At 42.3% G+C, this 25,026-nt stretch overlaps 1 protein-coding gene across 1 annotated transcript in view; it reads left to right on the top strand.

Moving 5' to 3' along the window:
* The window catches only part of DISC1 (DISC1 scaffold protein), a 433,479-nt gene that overhangs the window by 9,936 nt on the left and 398,517 nt on the right, over window positions 1–25,026 (top strand). Inside the window, exon 2 of the mRNA XM_043477124.1 lies at window positions 5,191–5,256. The gene's annotated coding sequence lies outside the window, so the exon portion shown is untranslated. The remainder of the gene's footprint in view (window positions 1–5,190; window positions 5,257–25,026) is intronic.

The following is a 25,026-nucleotide window of genomic DNA, read 5'->3' as shown; positions in this document are numbered from 1 at the left end:
CCTGAGATTGCAGATCTGGTCCTAGTCCAGGGAAGCTCAGTTTCCTTGCCAAAACACATGCACTTAACAACTAGGAGAGGACCACGTTTTCTTTTCCTTTTTAAGTATGAATTTGCGCTTCACTCATTCTGCTATACAAACACTGGCATAAGTAACTTATTTTCTCCTTGGGGGAGCATGCTCTAGCCTGACTGCCATAAGCACCTGGACCCTCCCAATAAGCCAGCTCCTCATCTTGCCCAGGAAGGACATTTACATGTTTATAAACATTTTATTACAGATAGAAAATTTGAAGCCAACATTGTGGTAATAGAGTTGAGAGCACATTTATATTGTTTCTGTTGTTTCATCGCTGTCATGTCAACTCTTTGAGACCCCACAGACTGTAGCCCTCCAGGCTCCTCCATCCATGGGATTTCCCAGGCAAGAATACTGGAGTGAGTTGCCATTTCCTTCTCCAGGGGATCTTCCTGACTCAGGGATCGAGCCCGTGTCTCCTGCACTGGCAGACAGATTCTTATCCACTGTACCACTAGAGAAGTCCTAAATAAAGTATACTTTAGTCAGGGGAAAGTGTGATGATTCTATTAAAATAAGTTTTACTGCTATAGCAAAAATAAAACACAAAGACAAAAAATAGAAGATATCTGTACTGTGACACTCTATCACATTTGTAGGTAACATGAGACTGGGGTTGAGAGATTGAATTCTTAGTAACTGTTAGCAAAACACAGTGCTTTGGTCAACTTCTGGGTCTTAGTATTGGCATAGTGTTATGGTGAAACGTCTTGTTTATTTTGCTTTGCCTTTTAGTGAGCCTAATATATTCAAGTCTAAAAAACTATAAACTTACAATGCATGATTTATCATTTTTCATGTCTTCAAAATGACTTTCACAATAATAATAACTGAGAAAATTAATATGTTATAATTAACTATTGCTCAATCATTGGATATTTATGTATTCATATTTTTCTTTTCCTTTTGTAATATTTTGCTTCTATTGAAATAGTTTCTTATAATAAATTTTGGGGAGTAAATTTCTTGGGTTAAAGTTTGTTCATATTTATTTTTCTTCTTTAAACATTTTTTCTCTTTTACACTTAACTGTTTTTGTTCTCAAGTTCTTAGAATCATGAAATATTTGAGTCATAAAGAAAAGTGGTGGAGGGGTGATGTAGGCCATCATCTGTACAGCGCCTTCCCTAACTGCGGACACACTGCGCGTGGCGGAACGCGCCATCTCATCCTTTCACGTTGAAAGATCTGCCTTCACAGCCTTGTCCTGCTCTCGGGTTAGGTGAGACGGTGGTCCTCTCATCTCCGTTGGGCAGAGTCTGAAATGGCCCCAAGGCAGCCTGACCAAGGGGCCTGGAGGAGGGGGAAGTTGGACATAGCAGGAAGACCCTGGGAAAGTTCTCACACGAGCTTCTTAAAGGAGAAGCGTTTACACTGAGCAGCCGCGATGGTGTTGCGCCGTATCGCATTTTCCAGTCGACTTCCACCACCTGGTGGTCGTTTCCGAGAAGTTCTCTTCCACTTTGTTTACTTTAAAAAAGTTTTGATGGTGACATTCCTATCTCATCATCCGGGTTTTCTTTTATAATGTTAAGAGCAAAAATAACACAGTAGCACAACGGGAATAGCATAAACACTCAGAGATGCTCCAAGAGGGTCCTTGGGGCGGGCGCGCTGGTGTCTTAGTCTGTTCCTTCCATACTATTTGGATTTTTGTTGCCTTGTATGTATGATACCTATGTGACTTAAGTTTTTAATTGAAAAAAGTTTTGTTGAAAATATAAATAAGAAAACTCAACATTAAAAGCCAAATACCCCAATTTAAAAACGGGCCAGGGGCGCCCCTGGCGGTTCAGTGGTAAGACTTTGCCTGCCAGTGCAGAAGGCAGCGGCTGCTGCCTGGCCTGGTTCGGCCCCACGTGCCCTGAGGCGGGCAAGCCCAAGCGCCACGGCTACTGAGCTTGGCTCTCAGCGAGAGAAGGCATCCCAGTGAGAAGCCTGGGCACCGAAACTCGGGCGGAGCCCCTGCTCGCCACAACAGGAGAAGAACCTGCGCATCGACAAAAACCAGCACAGCCAAAAATAAAATCATTTAAAAAAGTAAATAAACAGGGCCAAAGGGCTTAACAGATACCTTACCAAAGAAGATACACAGATGGCAAAGAAGCGTGTAAAAGATACTCCACGTAACACGTGGAAAATGCAGATTAAAACAACAATGAGATACCATTATATACCTACTAGAATGGTGAAAATTTAAAACTGTGACAACACCAAATGCTGAAGAGGATGTGGAGCAGAAGGAACTCTCGATCTTTGCTGTGACAATGCAAAATGATGCAGCCACAGTGGAAGACAGTTCCGTGGTTTCTTGTAAAACTATATACAGTCTTACCATATGATCCAGCACTTGCATTCGTTCCTTGGGTAAATGCTAAGGAGTTGAAAACTCTGTTCACATAAAAACCTGCACATGGTTGTATATAGCAGCCTTATTAATTAACTGCCCAATTTTGGAAGGAACCAAGGTGTCCTTCAGGAGGTAAATGGATGAACAAACTGTAGTACATCAAGAGAGCAGAATATTTTTCAGTGATAAAAAGACTCGAATCATGAAAAGACATGGAAGAACCTACAATGAGTATTACTAAATGAGAGAAGATTTAATCTGAAAATGCTACATACTGTGTGATTCCAGCTATGTGATGTTCTAGAAAGGACGAAACTATGGAAACAGGTAAAAGATCACTTGTGACTGGTGGGGATGAATAGAAAAGGGATTTTTAGGGCAGTGAGACTGTTCTGCAGGATACTGTAATGATACTGTAATGATGGATACACGGCATCATACATTTGTCCAGACTGATGTACATGTGCTAGTCCAACATCAAGAGTGAAGCCTAATGTAAGCTATGGACTCTGGGTGATTATCATTGATGGTAAGAAATGTAACACTCAGGTGGGGGGAGTTGGTAATGAGGGAAGTTGTGCATGTGTCTGGGGATGATTATATGGGAACTGCTGTGAACCTAAAATTACTCTGAAAAAAAAAAACCAGTTTATAAATATATATAAATAGGGAGCATTTTGAGGAAGAATAAGTTTGGGCAATTGGGGCAAAAGAAGTACTAAATATGAATATGAAAAAGGTTAAAAAGAAAAACATTTAAAATGATTATTTTTCAGATAAACTTTATAGAACATCAAAAATGAACATCACTTAAAAATTCATTTCACTTCCCCCTCTTTAATAGTTATTTTACATTTTCAGCTCTTTTCTTCAGTTAATCCACAAGCAAACATCGTTTTAATCTAACCGATAAAAGAATCAATCCGGATTTCCTGATGTGGAGTCAGAATTGTACAACTCATCTATTTGGAAACATCATGTTTATAAACAGAACACGAGTGAAATCAGTAGAATTTTCTTTGCTTGAAATACTTGTTGCCAGAAGAGCAAGCTGCTTTTGCAAAATGAATTGTATTTGTGATACTCAGAGGAAGCCTGGAGTAAACCCTCGGGTGCAACAGAGGGTCTTCTGTTGCACAGGTTCTGGCGTGCTGGCTAAGTTCTCATCTCGGCACTGTCTCCATCTTTGTGACTGAGGACAAGAGACAGGCTCCCCAGGCCTGGTTTCCTGGTGGGTTAGTTTGCTGGGGTTGCCATAACGCAGACTAGGTGGCTTCAACAGCAGACATTTCTGTCCTCACAGGCTTGCAGGCTGGAAGTCCAAGACCAAGGAGTTGGCAGGGTTGCTTTCTTATGAGGCTTCTTGGCTTGCAGGTGGCTGCCTTTTCCTTGGGTCTCTTCCCATCATCTTCCCTCTGTGTGCATCTGTGTCCAAATCTCCTCTTACAGGGACACCAGTCATGTGGGATTAGGGTCCACCCTAATGACCTCATTTTACCTTAATTACCTCTTAAAACCCTCATATCCAAATACAGTCACATTTTGAGGTGCTGAGGGTTTCAATATACAAATTTTGGGGGGTGGATATAACAATTCACTCTGGAGAAGGAAATGGAAACCCACGCCAGTATCCTTGCCAGGAAAATTCCACGGATGGAGGAGCCTGGCAGGCTACAGTCCATGGGATCGCAAAGAGTTGGACATGACCGAACGACTTCACTCACAACAATTCAGGCTTCCCTGGTGGCTCAGATGGTAGAGAATCTGCCTGCAATGCAGGAGACCTGGGTTTGATCCTTGGGTTGGGAAGATCCCCAGGAGAAGGGAATGGCTACCCACTCCCATATTCTTGCCTGGAGAATTCCATGGACAGAGGAGCTTGGTGGGCTACAGTCCATGGAGTCGCAAAGAGCTGGGCACAACTGAGCGACTAACACTTTCACAATTCAGCCCATGACACCTAGGAGCATAGCTGGCTATCCCCATCCTGCAGAACTGTGTGACTGTGAGGTCATGTTCGGAAAGCTCCCATGCAATGCCAGGCACACCCCAGGCAGTGAGCACAGTAGAGGCTCAGTGAGCATGTTGTTTCTGCTTCTCAAGTCTGGATATGGAATGTCAGATTTTCTTAGAGTGAGAGGCATCTATGACAGAATATGGGGCTTTCGATACTGGTTCAGAAAGCCATTCATTCAGTCAGGCTCTTGCACAATCTTACTGCTTACACATTGCAGATTTAAGATGATACCCCTGGTAGCCTCTTCCTTGAAATCTGTCCTGACTCACTTTTCACACCGAAATACTACACCCACCGAACCACCATTCTGAGGAATGCTTTCTGACTGACCAGTATCGTTCTAGCTCCTCTGGTCACTCCAGCTCTCCCGAGGCAATAAACCAGATGGATTCTGGAGTCCCATGGTGTCCATTGCGTGCTAAGTCACTTCAGTCGTGTCTGGCTCTGTGCAATGCTATGGACTGTAGCCTGCCAGTAGGCTATAGGCTCCTCTGTCCAAGGGATTCTCCAGCCAAGGATACTGGAATGGGTTGCCATGCCCCCCTCCTGGGGATCTTCCCAACCCAGGGGTTGAACTGGCATCTCTCATGTCTTCTGCATTGGCAGGTGGGTTCTTTACCACTAGCACTGCTTGGGAAGCATTGCTTACATTATGTGTGTGGGTGTGGCATTCAGTCTCTTCAAAGCCTCAGGTCACACATGTATAAAACGGGGGTAACAGTTCTTGTCAATACTTAATCTGCAGGGGTGTCATGAGAATGGAATGAAGTGGTCACAGAAAAGCCCTTAGCATAATGACAAGAAGTCACAGGTGAGTTCCTCGTTTCTGTCAGCTTTCCTTATTCTTCTTGTTTGCTTCCCTGTACTTGTTGCTCTCCAGGTATCTGTTTACAAGAAGGGCGTCCTCTCAGCATGGCTTTTCCAGACTACTGCGGTTACCCCTGCGATATTCATGAGAAAAGACAGCTGGGGGACTAATGTCACGTGCCTGCTCCCTGCCCTCACCCTGTGAGGGAGGGTCCCAGAATGCACACCCATCCTTGTCTCCTGGGCTTACTGGCCTTTCTCACCTCCAGTCTCCTATGCCTCACCCTAGTCATTCCATCATCTTTCTATTCCCCTCTTTGTTTTATTTCTTTCCTCGCTGCCTTCTTATAAGCATGTTTTGTTGTTGTTGTTTAGTCATTAAGTCATGTCTGACTCTTGCAATCCCACGGACTGTAGCCTGCCAGGCTTCTCTGTTCATGGGATTTCCCAGGCAAGAATACTGGAGTGGGTTGCCATTTCCTTCTCCAGGGGGTCTTCCCGACCCAGAGACCGGGCCTGTGCCTCCTACATTGGCAGGCAGATTCTTTACCACTGAGCCACCAGGGAAGCCCTTAAGCATGTTTATGCTATGCTGAAAGAACCTTCTCTGTTTCTTGCTTCCCACTGAAGACTCTGTCCCTCAACTTCCCCTCCCTTCTCTGCAAAACTTCTGCAAAGAGGAGGCTTTGGTTTCTTGCCCTGGGATTTCCAAGGACTGTTCCTTCAAGTCATCTTCTCTTCTGTCCTCATGCTTGTTAATTGATGTCTCTGTGGGTTTTCTCCTTGCCCACTCTCTCCTTTTTGGGGTTTTCAGCTGTGAAAACTTGGTATCATTGGTACCATCATTTTTCCTCAGCATCTCACACTTTGACTTTTTTTCTTGGTTCCTTCGGCCCCACCATCTCTTTGACCTTCCACCTCCTGCCTGTGTTCCTTTCTCTGCTGCCTTTTTCTCCCTTGGGTCCATCTTCAACAATCTGCTTTGTTCAGATAACTGTCTGCTACAAAATCTTTAATTGCTCCTTCTAGCCAACAGGGGACAAAGCCAAAAGTCCTTGGCTTGGCATTCAAGGCCCTTCCCAACCTGGCTGTAACCTCCATCTCTAAAGCTGCCACCTCTGAATCCTCATGGAGATGAGCTCTCAGCTCCAGTGGGTGGGGTCGACAAGCTGCCCCCTTGCCCCACCCTTGTGATTGCCTGGAAAGTCTCCTCCCCATCTCTTTTAGGAAGGATTCTCCAGCCACCTGAGCTTGCAGGCCTTTTTGCCTCCCCTGAACTTTTAGCTCACTTTTTAAAAAATTAATTTATTTTTTATTGAAGGATAATTGCTTTACAGAATTTTGCTGTTTTCTGTCAAACCTCAACATGAATCAGCCATAGTTATATATATCTCCCCTCCCTTTTGAACCTCCCTCCCATCTCCCTCCCCACCCCACCCCTCTAGGTTGGTACAGAGCCCCTGTGTGAGTTTCCTGAGACATACAGCAAATTTCCGTTGGCTATCTATTTTACATATGCTAGTGTAAGCTTCCATGTTACTCTTTCGATGCAACTCACCCTCTCCTCTCCTCTCCCCATCTCCATAAGTCTCTTCTCTATGTCTGTTTTTCCATTGTTTCCCTGTAAATAAATTCTTCAGTACCATTTTTCTAGATTCCATATACATGCATTAGGATATGATATTTATCTTTCTCTTTCTGACTCACTTCACTCTGTATAATAGGTTCTAGGCTCATCCACCTCATTAGAAGTGACTCAAACCTGTTCCTTTTTATGGCTGAGTAATATTCCATTGTGTATATGTACCACAACTTCTTTATCCATTCATCTGTCAATAGACATCTAGGTTGCTTCCATGTTCTAGCTATTGTAAATAGTGCTGCAATGAATAGTGGGATACATATGTCTCTTTCAATTTTGGTTTCCTCAGGGTATATGCCTAGAAGTGGGAGGCTGGGTCATATGGTGGTTTTTCCCCCTAGTTTTTTTTTTTTTTTTTTTTAAGGAATCTTTATACCCTCTTCCATAGTGGCTGTATCAATTTACATTCCCACCAATAGTGCAAGAGTGTTCCGTTTTCTCCACACCCTCTCCAGCATTTATTGTTTGTAAACTTTTTGCTGATGCCCGTTCTGACCAGTGTGAGGTGATATCTCATTGTAGTTTTGATTTGCATTTCTCTAATAATGAGCGATGTGGAGCATCTTTTCACATGTTTGTTAGCCATCTGTATGTCTTCTTTGGAGAAATGTCTGTTTAGGTCTTTTCCCCACTTTTTGATTGGATTGTTTGTTTTTCTCGTATTGAGTTGTATGAGCTTCTTGAATATTTGGAAATTAATCCTTTGTCAGTTGTTTCATTTGCTATTATTTTCTCCCATTCTGAGGGTTGTTTTCACACCTTGCTTCTAGCTTCCTTTGCAATATATTGTGCAAAAGCTTTTAAGTTTAATTAGGTCCCACTTGTTTACTTTTGTTTTTATTTCCATTACTCTATGTGGTGGGTCATAGAGGATCTTGCTTTGATTTATGTCATCAAGTGTTCTATGTTTTCCTCTAACAGTTTTATAGTTTCTGATCTTGTCTTTAATCCATTTTGAGTTTATCTTTGTGTATGGTGTTAGGAAGTGTTCTAGTTTCATTCTTTTACATGTAACTGTCCAGTTTTCCAAGCACCATTTATTGAAGAGGCTGTCTTTGCCCCATTGTATATTCTTGCCTTCTTTCTCAAAAATAAGGTACACATAGGCACATGGGTTTATTTCTGGGCTTTCTATCTTGTTCCATTGGTCTATAGTTCTGTTTTTGTGCCAGTACCATACTGTCTTGATGACTGTAGCTTTGTAGTATAGTCTGAAGTCAGGAATCTCCACACTGTTCTCCATAGTGGCTGTACTAGTTTGCATTCCCACCAACAGTGCAAGAGTGTTCCCTTTTCTCCACACCCTCTCCAGCATTTATTGCTTGTAGACTTTTTGATGATGGCCATTCTGACTGGTGTGAGGTGATATCTCATTGTGCTTTTGATTTGCATTTCTCTAATAATGAGTGATGTTGAGCATCTTTTCACGTGTTTGTTAGCCGCCTGTATGTCTTCTTTGGAGAAATGTCTGTTTAGGTCTTTATCTCACTTTTTGATTGGGTTGCTTGTTTTTCTGGTATTGAGTTGTATGAGCTGCTTGTATATTTTGGAAATTAATCTTTTGTCAGTTGTTTTATTTGCTATTATTTTCTCCCATTCCAAGGGTTCTTTTTTCACCTTGCTTGTAGTTTCCTTTGCTGTGCAAAAGCTTTTAAGTTTAATCAGGTCCCACTTGTTTACTTTGTTTTTATTTCCATTACTCTAGGAGGTAGGTCATAGAGGATCTTGCTTCATGTTATCGAGTGTTATATGTGTTTTTCTCTAACAGTTTTATAGTTTCTGGTCTTGTCTTAATCCATTTTGAGTTTATCTTTGTGTATGGTGTTGGAAGTGTTCTAATTTCATTCTTTTATATGTAGCTGTCAGTTTTCCCAGCACCATTTACTGAAGAGGCTGTCTTTACCTCATTGTATATTCTTGCCTCCTTTCTCAAAAATACTCATAGGTGAATGTGTTTATTTCTGGTCTTTCTATCTTGTTCCATTGGCCTATATTTCTGTTTTTGTGCCAGGACCATACTTTCTTGATGCCTGTAGCTTTGTAGTATAACCTGAAGTCAGGAAGTTTGATTCCTCCAGCTCCATTCTTCTTTCTCAAGACTGCTTTGGCCATTTGGGGTCTTTTATGTTTCCATATGAATTGTGAAATTTTTTGTTCTAGTTCTGTTGAAAATCCCATTGGTAATTTGATAGGGATCATGTTGAATCTGTAGATTATATTTAGTAGTATAGTCATTTTCACTGTATTGATTCTTCCTGCCCAGGAACATGGAATATCTCTCTGTTTATGTCATTTTTGATTTCTTTCATTAGTGTCTTATAATTTTCTGTGTACAGTTCTTTTGTCTAATTAGGTAAACTTATTCCTAGATACTTGATTCTTTCTGTTGCATTGGTGAAGGTGGTTGATTCCTTAATTTCTCTTTCTAATTTTTCATTGTTAGTATATAGAAATTCAAGTGATTTCTGTGTATTTATTTTATACCCTGCAACTTTGCTAAATTCACTGATTAGCTCTACTAATTTTCTGATACTATTTTTAGGGTTTTTTAATGTACAGTATCATGTCATCTGCAAACAGTGAGAGCTTTACTTCTTTTTTTATATGGATTCCTTTTACTTCTTTTTCTTCTCTTATTGCTATAGCTAGGACTTCCAGAACTATGTTGAATAATAGTGGTAATAAAATAATAATAAAGGTGGAAACCCTTGTCTTGTTCCTGATCTTAGGGGAAATGCTTTCAGTTTTTCACCATTGAGAATAATGTTTGCTGTAGGCTTAGCATATATGGCCTTTACTATTTTGAGGTAGATTCCTCATATTTTAATCATAAATGGGTGTTGAATTTTGTCAAAGGCTTTTTCTGCATTTATTGAAACAATCATATGGTTTTTATCTTTCAGTTTGTTAATATGGGGTATCACATTGATTTGTGTGTATTGAAGAATCTTTGCATCCCTGGAATAAATCCAACTTGATCATGGATCATGGTGTATGAGCTTTTTGATGTGTTGCTGAATTCTGTTTGCTAAAATTTTGTTGAGGATTTTTGCATCTATGTTCATCCATGATATTGGCCTGCAGTTTTCTTTTTTAATGTTGTCTTTGTCTGGTTTTGGTATCAGGGTGATGGTGGCCTAGTAGAATGAGTTTGAAAGTGTTCCTTCGTCTGCAATTTTTTGAAAGAGTTGTAGAAGGATAGGCATTAGCTCTTCTCTAAATGTTTGATAGAATTCTCCTGTGAAGCAATCTGGTCCTGGGCTTTTCTTTTTGGGGAGATTTTTGATCACAGCTTCAATTTCAGTGCTTGTAATTGGGTTGTTCATAATTTTCATTTTTTCCTGGTTCCTTGGAAGATTGAATTTTTCTAAAAATCTGTCTATTTCTTCCAAGTTATCTATATTATTGCCATATAGTTGTTCATAATAGTCTTATAATCCTTTGTATTTCCGCATTGTCTGTTGTAACCTCTCCTTTTTCATTTCTAATTTTGTCGATTTGATTCTTCTCTCTTTTTTTCTTGATGAATCTAGCTAAAAGTTTGTCAATTTTGTTTATCTTCTCAAAGAACCAGCTTTTAGTTTTATTAATCTTTACTATTGTTTCTTTCATCTCTTCATTTATTTCTGCTCAGATCTTTATAATTTCTTTCCTTCTATTAATTTTGGGGCTTTTTTTGTTCTTTTTTCCAGTTGTTCTAGGTGTAAAGTTAGGTTGTCTATTTGACGTTTTTATTGTTTTTTGAGGTAGGATTGTATTGCTATAAACTTCCCTCTTAGAACTGCTTTTGCTGTTTCCCATAGGTTTTGAGTTGTTGTGTTTTCATTGTTATTTGTTTCTAGAAAATTTTTGATTTCTCTTTTGATTTCTTCAGTAACCTGTTATTTAGAAACAAGTTGTTTAATCTCCATGTGTTTGTGTTTCTTAGTTTTTTTTTCTTGTAATTGATATCTAGTCTCATAGCATTGTGGTCAAGCGATGCTTGATACAATTTCAATTTTCTTAAATTTACTGAAGTGTGATTTGTGACCCAAGATATGGTCTATCCTGGACAACGTTCCATGTGCACTTGAGAAGAAGATGTATTTTTCTGCATTTGGATGGAATGTCCTGAAGATATCAATGAGGTTCATCTCATCTAATGTATCATTTAAGACTTGTGTTTCCTTATTAATTTTCTGTTTTGATGATCTGTCCATTGGTGTGAGTGGGGTGTTAAAGTCTCCTACCATTATTGTGTTACTGTTTATTTCTCCTTTTATGTCTGTTAGTGTTTGTCTTATGTATTGAGGTGCTCCTATGTTGGGTGCAGAGATATTTACAATTGTTATGTCTTCCTCTTGGATTGAGCCCTTGATCATTATGTAGTGTCCTTCCTTAAATCTTGTAATCTTCTTTATTTTAAGGTCTGTTTTGTCTGATATGAGGATTGCTACTCCAGCTTTATTTTGCTTCCCATTTGCATGGATTATATTTTTCCATCCTCTCACTTTCAGTCTATATGTGTCTTTAGGTCTGAAGTGGGTTTCTTGTAGACAGCATATATGTGGGTCTTGTTTTTGTATCCATTCAGCCAGTCTGTGTCTTTTGGTTGGAGCATTTAATCCATTTACATTTAAGGTAATTATTGATATATATGTTCCTATTGCCATTTTCTTAATTGTTTGGGGTTGATTTTTATAGATCTTTTTTCTTCTCTTATATCTCTTGACTATATAAGTCTTTTCTATATAAGCTTCAACATTTGTTGTAAAGCTGGTTTGGTGGTACTGAATTCTCTTAACTTTTGCTTGTCTGAAACGCTTTTGGTTTCTCCATCAATTTTGAATGAGATCCTTGCCAGGTATAGTAATCTTGCTTGTAGATTTTTCCCTTTTAGTACTTTAAATATATCCTGCCATTCCCTTCTGGCCTGCAGATTTTCTGCTATAAAGATCAGCTGTTAAGTGTATGGGGTTTCTCTTGTATGTTACTTGTTGCTTCTCCCTTGCTGCTTTTTAATATTCTTTCTTTGTGTGTTGTCTTTGTTAGTTTCATTAGTATGTGTCTTGGCGTGTTTCTCCTTGGGTTTATCCTTTATGGGAGTCTTTGTGCCTCTTGGACTTGATTGACTATTTCCTTTTCCATGTTGGGGAAATTTTCAACTATAATCTCTTAAAAAATCTTCTCATACCCTTTCTTTTTCTCTTCTTCTTCTGGGGGACCTATAATTTGAATGTTGGTACATTTGATACAGTCCCAGAGGTCTCTGAGACTGTCCTCAGTTCTTTTCATTCTTTTTACTTTATCTGCTCTTCAGAAGCTATTTCCACCATTTTATCTTCCAGCTCACTGATTCGTTCTTCTGCTTCAGATATTCTGCTATTGATTCCTTCTAGAGTATTTTTAATTTCAGTAATTGTGTTGTTTGTCTCTGTATGTTTATTATTTAATTCTTCTATGTCTTTGTTAATTGATTCTTGCATTTTCTCCATTTTGTTTTCAAGGTTTTTTTTTTTTTATCACCTTTACTATCACTATTCTGAATTCTTTTTCAGGTAGTTTGCCTATTTCCTCTTCATTTATTTGGACTGCTGTGTTTCTAGTTTGTTCTTTCATTTGTGTAGTATTTCTCTGGCTTTTCATTATTCATTTTTTAACTTATTGTGTTTGAGGTCTCCTTTTCCCAGGCTTAAAAGAAAATTGAATTCTCTCTTCCTTTTGTTTCTGCACTCCTAAGGTTGGTCCAGTGGTTTGCATAAGCTTCGTATAGGGTGAGATTTGTGCTGTGTTTTTGTTTGTTTGTTTGTTTGTTTTTCCTCTGATGGGCAAGGTTGAGTGATGTGGTAATCCTGTCTGCTGAATATTTGGTTTGTATTTTTGTTTTGTTTGTTGTTTAGATGAGGCATCCTGCACAGGCTGCTACTGGTGGCTGGGTGATGCCAGGTCTTCTATTCAAGTGATTTCCTTTGTGTGAGTTCTCATTATTTGATATTCCCTAGGGTTAGTTTTCTGGTAGTCTAGGGTCTTGAAGTCAGTGGTCCCACTCCAAAGGCTCAGGGCTGGATATCTGGTCAGGAATGAAGGTTCCACAAGTGGTTTGTTATGGCATTAAGTCAGATTAAAACAAATATCCAAAAACAAGAAATCAAAGATGAACCCCAGACAAATGGCAGTTACAAAATCTGTCAAATAACAATTAAAATAATGGAATATACACATATACATACACACCCATGAGCAAAGTCAAAACAGTCCAACAAAAATAAAGTACAGTAGATTGACCTAGCAAACAAAGGAAATAAAAAATTATATTTACCAGTTAAGAACAAAACTAACTAAAGCACAAACTGGAAAACAAAACTAAAACAAGGTGCCAAGTGGGGAATAAAGCAATGAAAATAAAACTATCAAATGTGTTGAGAGGAAAAGAAAGAAAGAAAGAAAGGAATAAATGTAGAAAAAATAATATTATGTTTAAAAAATTAAAAATTAGAATTATAAAAGAGAAAAGAAAAAAACAGAAGAAGAAAGAAAAAAGGAAAACTCCATAGAACTGCAAAAGCCCAACGTAGAGGGAGAAGTTTATAAAAACAGTAAAAAGTGTGACTGAATATACACATATACATATACACCCATAGCAAAATCAAAACAGTCCAACAAAAATTAAGTGCAATAGAGTGACCTGGTGAACAAAGGAAACCAAAAATTATATCTAGCAGAATGAAGCTAGCTAAAGCACAAACTGGAAAACAAAACTAAAGCAAGGTGCAATTGGGGAATAAATCAATGAAAATAAAACTAACAAACACGTTGAGAGGAAAAGAGGGGAAGAAAAAAAGAAAGAATAGATATGCAAAGTTAAATAGAGGTAGATGAAGAAGATTTATGTATGTTAAAGATTAACTGAGAGGGGAAAAGAACAGTAGGAAAAGAAAACAAAAGAATAAATGTATAAATAATAATAATGGGTTTAAAAATTAAAATTATAAAAAAGAGAAAAGAAAAAAGGAAAAAAATGAAAACTCTACAGAATTGCAAAAGCCCAATGTAGAGGCAGAGGTTTATAACAACAATTAAAAATGTGACTGAGGGAAAAAAAGCCTCAAAAGTTTAATTGGATTTCTTAGTGCCAATAAAATCGACAACTAAAACAGTGCCAATAAAATTGTCAACTACAACGGGGGGTGGGAGGAAGGGGGAAAAAAAGAAAAAATATCCAAAAGAATCTACAGAACAAGTCAAAACATAGGAATAATAAATATTTTTCTTGAGTCACTACTGTCATTGTCCTTTTCCTCACTGGGAGTCACCGTCCACCTCACCTCCCCGGGATGCCCTCCAATACTACTGGTCTCTGGACCTGCTGTGGGGGCTGCCCAGATTCTAACCTGGTCCTGCTCCTGTGTGTTCTTGCCTCCAACGCCCACAGCTATCAGAGCTAGTGCGTTTTCTTTTGTGGGAGCTCTCAGTGGCCTTTTATATATTCCATAGACACAGAGTCTGCCTAGTTGATTGTGTGGATTTAATCTGCAGTTTGTACAGCTGCTGGGAAGGTTTTGGGTCTTCTTCCTCAGCCACACTGCCCCTGGGTTTCAACTGTGGCTCTATTTCCCCTCTGCATGTGGGTCATCCACTGGGGTTTGCTCCTGAGGCTGCCCTGGAGGGCTTGGGTTTGCCCCTGTGAGGGCCAGGGGTGGAGGTGGTGCAGCTGTTTGGGTCGCAGGGGTTCTGGCAGCACCAGGTACTCAGGGGCATTGGTGGCTAGGGCAGCAGGAAATATAGTGCTCTAGAAGGTATGGCAGCCAGTGTTGGCTGATACACTCCAGTATTCTTGCCTGCAGAACCCCCTCCCTGACAGAGAAGCCTGGCAGGCCGCAGTCTACAGGGCCGCAAAGAGTTGGACATGACCAAAGCGGCCCTGTGCACATAGATGCAAGATTTTTTTGCCTGTGGCAGCTCTGCCCCAGTGAGAGTTGAGCATGAAGGTGGCGCAGCTGCTTGGCTTGCGGGGACCCTGGTGGTTCCGAGTGTGCAGGGACACAGACTGCCCCCACCGCAGGAGTTATGGCCCTATCAGTCTTTTTTCAAGCCTCTTGTAGCTGGCGATCAGACGCCTCTTTGGCCAGTCTTTCTTCATACCTCTGCCAATTCAGGCACTTGGAGGGCTCCCTTGCCTAGGGTCCTTGTCTGTCGTTCGGGCGTCAGGCACATAGAGGGGCCCCCTGGCTGGGGTCCTGCTCTTCAGATCGGTGCATCAGGCACTTAAAGGGGCAGCCTGGGTGGGTCCTACTCTGTGGTTCAGTAAATCAGGCGTTTGATGGGGCCAGCGTCTCTATTGTTCAGCTGCCTATGCTGGCGTGTTGGGAGAGAGGCTATGGTGATGGCTCCACCCCCTATGCATGACTCAGCAGTATCGCCTCGTTTCCATGGCTGTCTGGCTTTCCTCCACTGGCATTTCCCACCACAGTCTCCTCCCTCACATCCCCTCCATCCATCTCTCCGCAGTCAGCAGCAGCCCTCGCCCTGGGATTGCTCCACAATCCCACAACTCCAGCTTCCAGCCACTGTGCCTTCCAGGAGACCCGTGTTCCTGTAAGGGGTGTATGGCTGTGGCAAGGACTGTCTGATTCTCGTTCCATTTAGGCTGCCACAGATCAGCTGTTTCACTCTCAGCCTTCAGTGTTTCTCTTCTGACTCCGACAACTGCCCTGATGCTGGGATCGGACGCCTGCTTCAGTTCCCCCACCCGCCGAGGGCAGGTCCAGCCCTACTAACACTCCTGTTTTCCCCCCTAGATCCTTTGTCCTACCGAGTTTTGTGTGGTTCTATACTTTTCCACTGGTCAGGCACTCCTGTCCGCTCTCAGTTGGTGTTCTGCGTGCACTTCTGTGTCTGAAGGTGTATTCCTGATGTATCCATGGAGAGAGATGTGCTGCACATCCACCTCCTCTTCCACAATCTTGTTCTCTCCTCACTTTTTCTTTTAACATGTCCATGTATGTTCTCCAAAGAGTAGACAGCCCTGAATGCAGAACCTGGATCTTGCCTGATCAGGTAAGTGTTTGGGATGTGCCGCCTTTCACTAACCACAGTCATGGACACTGCTATTTCTTTCATTTTATTAAAAAAAATAAGATTGGAAGGAGTCCTTCTTGCTTTCTCATATGGCTCTTGTCATCACTGAAAGAGCGCAAGTATGAGAAAATGATTTGAAACTCCAGGGAGATACGCATACCAGCTATTATTTACCTTTCCACATCACACCAAGCCCTGTGTGTGTTTGTATGTCCACGTCCCTTTCCTGCTGCCACCTGCCTCTCAGGGGAGCTTCCTGACCCAGGGATTGGACACAAATCTCTTGCGTCTCCTGCACTGGCAGGCGGATTCTTTACCACTGTGCCACCTGGGAAGTTTCTGCTATTAAACAGGACTAAATCAGACTGTGCAGTTTAAGTGTTGCCTGGAAAGAACAGTTGCAAAGGGCTGTGGCTCCTTAAGCTCCAGGACATAAGACGATTACCAGCTGGGCACAGGGCACCGCTCCTTCTGCCGAGTTGCTCAGATGACGGGGTGCCTGGGAACAGCAGATTTCTGCCATCTGTCAAGGCGTCTGGCTCCCACTCAAGGAAGCGGTTCAGATTCTAAGCCGACAGCACACATCTGACACAGGCGTGAACCTCAGGATCTCTGGCATCCTGAGGATGATGATACAGGATGGTTCTCCTTCCTGTGTGGCCCTGACGCTCACGCATCTTCTATCACCATCCAACCAGCAGGATGTGGGCATTCGGACTCTGCTCACTCTATTTGCCACTACTGCCTAATGGTCGCTTTCATCTACGGCTTTTCTCAACTGGGAAACATGTCGGTTTTCTCGCCTCCCTCTTTGGTCCTCATTTCCTCCTCCCCATTTCCCTCCAGTTAGGATTAGAAATGATACACTGATTTAACTTTATTTCGATGTGTACAGTGCTTGACAGCTCTCTAGCCAAGTTTAGAGGCTCATTCCTTGTTCTTAGCCGGTTCTCTCTGAAGTAACACTCATGTGTATTAGTTGCTCAGTCATGTCTGACTATTTGCGACCCCATGGACCCCTCTGTTCACGGACCCCATGGACCCCACCAGGCTCCTCTACCCACAGAATTCTCCAGGCAGGAACACTGGAGTGGGTTACCATGCCCTTCCCCAGGGGATCTTCCCACCCCAAGGAAATGATTGCGCTTGCTGCCTGAACCGTAGGGCTACAGATCTATTGTATTCACCCACTGCCTACCTGTGTGCCCTCTTTACTTGTTGTGGGTCAATCTTGCCTATTGAGCAGCCTATTAAATTTTTTAAAATTTTGATGGACTTTTTTTTTTTTAAGAGAAGTTTTACATTTGCAGAAAAAAGTGAGAATCAAGTATAGAGTTCTTTAAAGAATTTTTTTTTTAATGTGGAACATTTAAAAAGTCTTTATCAAATTGGTTACAATATTGCTCCTGTTTTATGTTTTGGTTTTTTGGCTACAAGGTGTGTGGGATTTCAGCTTCCTGACCGGGGATCTAACCTGCACCCCCTGCCTTGGAAGGTGAAATGTTAACCACCGATCACCAGGGAAGTCTCCAGAGTTCCTATGTACTCCTCCCCAGGCTGCACCCGGCCCAAACGATTTCCCCTATTGTTTCAATTTTAATTAATTAAGCTGTACTGAGTCTTTGTCGAAGCCTGCCGGCTCTTTGTTGTGGCTCACAGGCTTCTCTAGTTGTGGTACAGGAGCTTAGTTGCCCCAAGGTATGTGGGATCTTAGTTCCCCCAGCAGGGATCAAACCAGCATCCCCTGCATTGGAAGGAGGCTTCTTAACCGCTGGACCACCAGGGAAGTCCCTGCCCTATTATTAATCTCTTGCAGTTGTTGCAATTTGGTGAGCCTATTACCCCCAAACCATAGTATATGTTAGGGTTCAGTCTTTGTACTGTACATTTTATGGGTTTTGCTAAATGCATGGCGACATGTATCCACCATGACAGTGTCATACAATGTAGTTTCACTGCCCTAGAACTCCCCTGTGTGCGAACTATCCATCCGCATCCCCTTCCCCACCCCCTGGCTGCCTGTGGGTTTCTCTGTCCTCACAGGGAGGTGCTAATTACACACACATTCAATATCACAGTAATCCAAGTCTATGCCCTGACCAGTAATACTGAAGAAGCGAATGTTGAACCTACCAGACCTTCTAGAACTAACACCCCAAAAAGATGTCATTTTCAATACAGGGGACTGGAATGCAAAAGTAGGAAGTCAAGAGATTTGGCCTTGGAATACAAAATGAAGCAGGGCAAAAGCTGACAGTATTGCCAAGAGAATGCACTGGTCATAGGAAACACCCTCTTCCAACAACACAAGAGAAGACTACACATGGACATCACCAGATGGTCAATACTGAAATCAGATTGATTACATTCTCTGTAGCCAAAGATGGAGAAGCCCTACACAGTCAACAAAAACAAGACCAGGAGCTGGCTGTGGCTCAGATCATTAACTCCTTATAGCAAAATTCAGACTTAAATTGAAGAAAGTAAGGAAAACCACTAGACCATTCAGGTATGACCTAAATCAAAACCCTTACAACTATACAGTGGAAGGGACAAATAGATTCAAGGGATTAGATCTGATAGACAGAATGCCTGAAGAACTATGGCGGAGGTTAGTGACATTGTACAGGAGGCAGTGATCAAGACCATCCCCAAGAAAAAGAAATGCAAAAAGGCAAAATATTTGTCTGAGGAGGCCTTACAAATAGCTGAGAAAAGAAGAGAAGCGAAAGGCAAAGGAGAAAGGGAAAGATATGCCCATTTGAATGCAGAGTTCCAAAGAATAGCAAGGAGAGATAAGAAAGCCTTCCTCAGTGACTAGTGCAAAGAAATAGAGGAAAACAATAGAATGGAAAAGACTAGAGATCTCTTCAAGAAAATTAGAGATACCAAGGGAACATTTCATGCAAAGATGGGCACAATAAAGGACAGAGATGTTATGGACCTAACAGAAGCAGAAGATATTAAGAAGAGGAGGCAAGAATACACAGAAGAACTATACAAAGAAGAACTTCATGACCCAGATAACCACGATGGTGTGATCACCCACCTAGAGCCAGACATCCTGGAGTATGAAGTCAAGTGGGCCTTAGGAAGCATCACTATGAACAAAGCCAGTGGAAGCAATGGAATTACAGCTGAGTTATTTCAAATCCTAAAAGACGATGCTATGAAAGTGCTGCACTCAATATGCCAGCAAATTTGGAAAACTCAGCAGTAGCCACAGGACTGGAAAAGGTCAGTTTTCATTCCAATCCCAAAGAAAGGCAATGCCAAAGAATGTTCAAACTACTGCACAATTACACCCATCTCACACGCCAGCAAAGTAATGCTCAAAATTCTCCAAGCCAGATTTCAACAGTACATGAACTGTGAACTTCCAGATGTTCAAGCTGGATTTAGGAAAGGCAGAGGAACCAGAGATCAAATTGCCAACATCCGTTGGATCACTGAAAAAGCAAGAGAGTTCCAGAAAAACATCTACTTCTGCTTTACTGACTACACCAAAGCCTTTGTGTGAATCACAACAAACTGGAAAATTTTTCAAGAGATGGGAATACCAGACCACCTGAACTGCCTCCTGAGAAATCTGTATGCAGGTCAAGATGCAACATTTAGAACTGGACATGGAACAACAGGCTAGTTCCAGATAGGGAAAGTAAAAGTGAAAGTGAAGTTGCTCAGTCGTGTCCAACTCTTTGTGATCCCATGGACTGTAGCCTACCAGGCTTCTCTGTCCATGGGATTTTCCAGGCAAGTGTACTGGTGTGGGTTGCCATTTCCTTCTCCAGGGGATCTTCCCATCCCAGGGATCGAACCCAGGTCTCCCGTATTGTAGGCAGACACTTTACCCTCGGAAGCCCAGATAGGAAGCCAGATAGGGAAAGGAGTAGGTCAAGGTTGTATATTGTAACCCTGCTTATTTAAATTATATGCTGAGTGTATCATGTGAAATGCTGGGCTGGATGAAGCATAAGCTGGAATCAAGATTGCTGGTAGAAATATCAAAAACCTCAGATATGCTGATGACATCACCCTTATGACAGAAAGCGAAGAAGAACTAAAGAGCCTCTTGATGAAAGTGAAAGAGTGAAGAAGTTGGCTTAAAATTCAACATTCAAAAAACCAAGATCATGGCATCTGGGCCCATCCCTTCATGGCAAACAGATGGGAAAACAATGGAAACAGTGACAGACTTTATTTTTTTGGGCTCCAAAATCATTGCAGATGGTGACTGCAGCCATGAAATTAAAAGATGCTTGCTCCTTGGAAGAAAAGCTATGGCCAACCTAGACAGCATATTAAAAAGCAGAGACATTGCCAACAAAGGTCTGTCTAATCGAAGCTATGGTTTTTCTAGTAGTCATGTATGGATGTGAGAGTTGGACTATAAAGAAAGCTGAGCACCGAATTGATGCTTTTGAACTGTAGTGTTGGAGAAGATTCTTGAGAGTCCCTTGGACTGCAAGGAGATCCAACCAGTCAATCCTGAAGGAAATCAGTCCTGAATATTCATTGGAAGGACTGATGCTATGATGGAAGCTCCAATACTTTGGCCACCTGATGTGAAGAACTGACTCATTGGAAAAGACCCTAATACTGGGAAAGATTGAAGGCAGGAGGAGAAGGGGACAACAGAAGATGAGATGGTTGGATAGCATCACTGACTCGATGGACATGAGTTTGAGCAAGTTCTGGGAGCTGGTGATGGACAGGGAAGCCAGGCATGCTGCAGTCCATGGGGTTGGAAAGAGTCGGACATGCCTGAGTGCCTGAGCTGGCTGGTTAGCAGCAACAGTAAACCCTGGATTGAGTGTCTGCCTAGCTATCAGGGTACATGACTGTGTGCACAGGCATTGCTTATGGAACCACAGTTTCTAGCAAATCATATCATAGTCTCAGCTTTTTATGAGCAGGAAGGTAGGAAGTCCCTGAGTTAGGATGATATCTTGTTGATGGAAAAAGTGCTTTCATCAGTGTCTCCTGGGAAGGGCTGTGGTCTGAGTGTGGTGTGTTGCATTGTTGTCTAAAGGGCCCACAGAGGAGACCAGCCAGAGAAGCTCTTGGCCTTGGCCCCTGGCCAGAGGAGCAGCTGGACTGTCAGTGAGCTGAACATTGTTCAGCCAGGGATTTGGCAGCTGCCCAACATCCTCGGGTGGCTCCTGGCAGATGCGACAGGAGTGTAGAAAAACCTCTTTTGAAAGCAGCAGTGAAATTCAGCAAGTGTCCTCCCAACACCACTAGCTCATTCCGTGTCGCTTCCCAGAAAGTCAGGTAATGACAATGGCTGATCCTGATTTGGGGGATGACTTCCTTTGAAGAATGAACGCATGGAAATATCTTTCTAATAAGATGGTAAATCTCCTTATAACACGTCATGTGAACTTCTGCTGGACCATCTTCTTTCTCAGCTGGGGTAGTGACATGAGTAACAGCAGAACAGGCGTAGTGAAGGTAGAAACTAGCATTGATCGACCCCTTTCACACATCACCCACTTCAAATACGTTATATCATTAGAGTAGTTCTGTAAACATGTATGAATGGGAGGAATCCTTTACACAGATCGTTTTTCAAAATGTCTACTTGCTGTAGAGTTCATGTTTAGCTGCTTTCATAGAAGGTAGGCAGTGGCAGATTTATCAATTCCACATAAACGAGGGTAGCCATAAAGTTGACTGATGCTACAGCTGAAGCTCCAATATTTTGGCCATCTGATGAGAAGAGCTGATTCATTGAAAAAGATCCTGATGCTGGGAAAGACTGAAGGCAAAAGGAGAAGGAGACGACAGAGGATGGGATGGCTAGATAGTCCCACTGATTCAATGGCCCTGAGTTTGAGCAAACTCTGGAACATAGTGAAGGACAGGGAAGCCTGGTGTGCTGCAGTCCTTGGGGTTGCAAAGAGTTGGACAGGACCTATCGACTGAACAACAATAAAGTTGACTGCCAATCTCTAAACAAACCCCAGTGGGTGGGAGATAGCGGGTGGTCAAGGAACAGGAAAAATCCTTGGTGAAACTATTCCTGAGTGATCACCACCAGGTCTGTAGTCTGCCTCCTCCTTCTGGGAGTCATATCCTCCGCATATTCATGCCAGAGACTTTGAGATGCCAGATTACTGAGAAGCGAGGGTCAGATATCAAAAGTCCTCAAAATCCCACCAAGATGATCAATGCAACAGTTTCTTAGCCACTGCCTCTACACTGCGCAGGCTAGATGAGCCTCACACACCTGAAGAACAGCCTGGAATCCAGGTGGCCCCTCAGGCTCTGTGTTCCATATCGGTGGGCTCCAAACTCTGTTTATCATTTAAAACAAAATCTCCTCAGTGAGTTCATATTTCTTTCAAAATCAGTTTTATACATTATTTTAAATTATGTGTGCATGCTAAGTCTCTTTAGTCATGTCTGACTTTTTGCAATCTCATGGACTGTAGCTCTCCAGGCTCCTCTGTCCATAGGATTCTCTAGACAAGAATAATGGAGTGGGATGCCATGCCCTCCTCCAGGGGATTTTCCTGACCCAGGGAGGGAACCTGCATCTCATGTCTCCTGCATTGGCAGGTGGGTTCTTTACTGCTGAGCCACTGGGGAAGTTCATTTTAACTCATAAAACCCCTAAAAACGGAAATTAGAAAAGAATGAGATACACAGTACTTTAAAATAATTTAAAAACTTAGAGATTTAGATTTGGCTTCTTATAAGAAAAAAGTAAATAGCATAAACAAGATAACAGTTTTTTTTTTTCTATCACATAAAGAAATTCCAAAGAAGGCAACTCAGGTGTGATATGACATTTCCACAAAATTGTCAAGGAGCCAGACTAATTCCTCACCTCTTCTTTACCACCCCTAGGCTGTGGCTTTTGCTTCGAAGGTCCAAAATGGCTTCTAGAGCTCCAGCCATCATATCTATAATTCAGAATGCAGAGTGGATGAAAGAAAGATATCATGTCTGCTTACTTTTTGAGGTTAAAAAGGCTTTTATTTGTGAAATACTAGTGATGGAAGTTAGTGAAAGTTTTTTAAAAGCTAAATTACCTTAAAATGTTAGTAATATTATATATCTGATCATCTTGTTGTTTCTTAAGCTTCTACTGATCATTTGCAGACTGAGAGCATGATTGCCACTCAACTGGTTTCCCTCTTGTTTGCAAACACAGAAACTAGGAAATAAAACGATTTGCCTCTCAAACACACATATTTAATTGGAGAAAGAATCCTCAACTGATTCTTGGATTAAAATTTCATCCTTTTTTTTTTCTTTTCAGAAAATCGTAGGTTCACCACTACACAATCCAGCTTGTGTAGTGGATGGATTGGATGGATTCAAATTTCAGATTGGCTAAATGTGTGAGCCTTTCTTCCCCCAAACAGCTTTATAGAAAAATGTATAGTTGACAGTTGGAGAAGGCAATGGCACCCCACTCCAGTACTCTTGCCTGGAAAATCCCATGGATGGAGGAGCCGGGTAGGCTGCAGTCCAGGGTGTCTTGAAGAGTCGGACACAACTGAGCAGCTTCACTTTCACTTTTCACTTTCATACATTGGAGAAGGAAATGGCAATGCACTCCAGTGTTCTTGCCTGGAGAATCCCAGGGATGGGGAAGCCTGGAGGGCTGCTGTCTATGGGGTCGCACAGAGTCGGACACCACTGAAGCGACTTAGCAGCAGCAGCAGCAGCATAGTTGACAGTGTTTTCCAGAGAAGTTTCAAGAGCACATTTACTGGGGCTTCCCTGGTGGCTCAGTGGTAAAGAATCTGCCTGCCAGGGCAGAGTCACTGGTTTGATCCCTGGTCTGGGAAGATCTCATATGCTGTGGAGCAGCTAAGTGCTTGCACCACAACTCCTGAAGCCTGTGCACCCCAGAGCCCATGCTCTGCACCAAGAGGAGCCACTGCCGTGAGAAGCCCGTGCACCACAATGAAGAGCAGCCCCTGCTTGTCACAACTAGAGAAAAACCTGTGCAGCATCAAGGACCCAGCACGACCCCCCTTCCAAAGAGAACATATTTACTTAACTCTCCATGAAGCGCATGCAGGCAGAGGGCTACCTGGGAAGGCCTCTGTGGGTGGCTACACTACTCAGGCACCAGGTGAATGAGGCAGCCTCTTCACTTTGGACTTGGAACTGCTGGGTGACTTTCTTGAGATTTGCTGAGCTCTGTCCTCTACGAATGCGCTTTGTTGACGGGGGTGTTATAAGCCCCTGTAGGTTGTGGTGTGTATCCGTTTGAGGGGGTTGCTTTTCCTCCATTAGGGAAAGGTGAGCCAGAAATGCTGATCAGACCGTGTGGGAAGTCAGCTGTGAGGGAATAGGCATGATGCTACAGAGCAGGTGGGCAAAGTTCTAATCACTGGCAGGAAGATTACAACCCGGGAAAGAGAAGCCTTGGGGCTGCTGAGCTTTCTAGCAACAGTAAGGCTGTCATGAGCTACTGTGGTGGTTCCTCTTGTCCCTTGTGTGTGAGGGCCGTGACAGCAGTGGGACATGGGGCATGTCTGTCACATGGGACGGTCAGCCCGAAAGAGGCCCGGGCAGGCTGGCAGCTGCTAGGAGGGAGTGGCGGCTGGGAAGGCCAAGCGGCCAGACTAGCAAACTAGCGAGAGACAGTGAGTGGGGGACAGTGTCTCTTTCCTGGAGGAACTTGAAATAGGTGAAGATCCTGAATTTCTTTCTTTCTTTTTTTTTGGGGGGGTTACCAAAGAACATTTTATTTATTTATTTATTTTTATTTGATCAATCTCCATTTATTTATTTTTTCATTTATTTTTATTAGTTGGAGGCTAATTGCTTTACAATATTGTAGTGGTTTTTGCCATACATTGACACGAATCAGCCATGAATTTACATGTGTTCCCCATCCTGAACCCCCCTCCCACCTTCCTCCCCATCCCCTCCCTCTGGGTCATCCCAGCGCACCAGCCCTGAGCACTTGTCTCATGCATCCAACCTGGACTGGCGATCTGTTTCACACTTGATAATATACATGTTTCAATGCTGTTCTCTCAGATCATCCCACCCTCCCCTTCTCCCATAGAGTCCAAAAGTCTGTTCTATACATCTGTGTCTCTT

The sequence above is a fragment of the Cervus canadensis genome, chromosome 8 (genome assembly GCF_019320065.1).
Source record: "Cervus canadensis isolate Bull #8, Minnesota chromosome 8, ASM1932006v1, whole genome shotgun sequence".
Lineage (NCBI taxonomy): Eukaryota > Metazoa > Chordata > Mammalia > Artiodactyla > Cervidae > Cervus > Cervus canadensis.
This window is presented reverse-complemented; position numbering and strand designations above follow the sequence as displayed.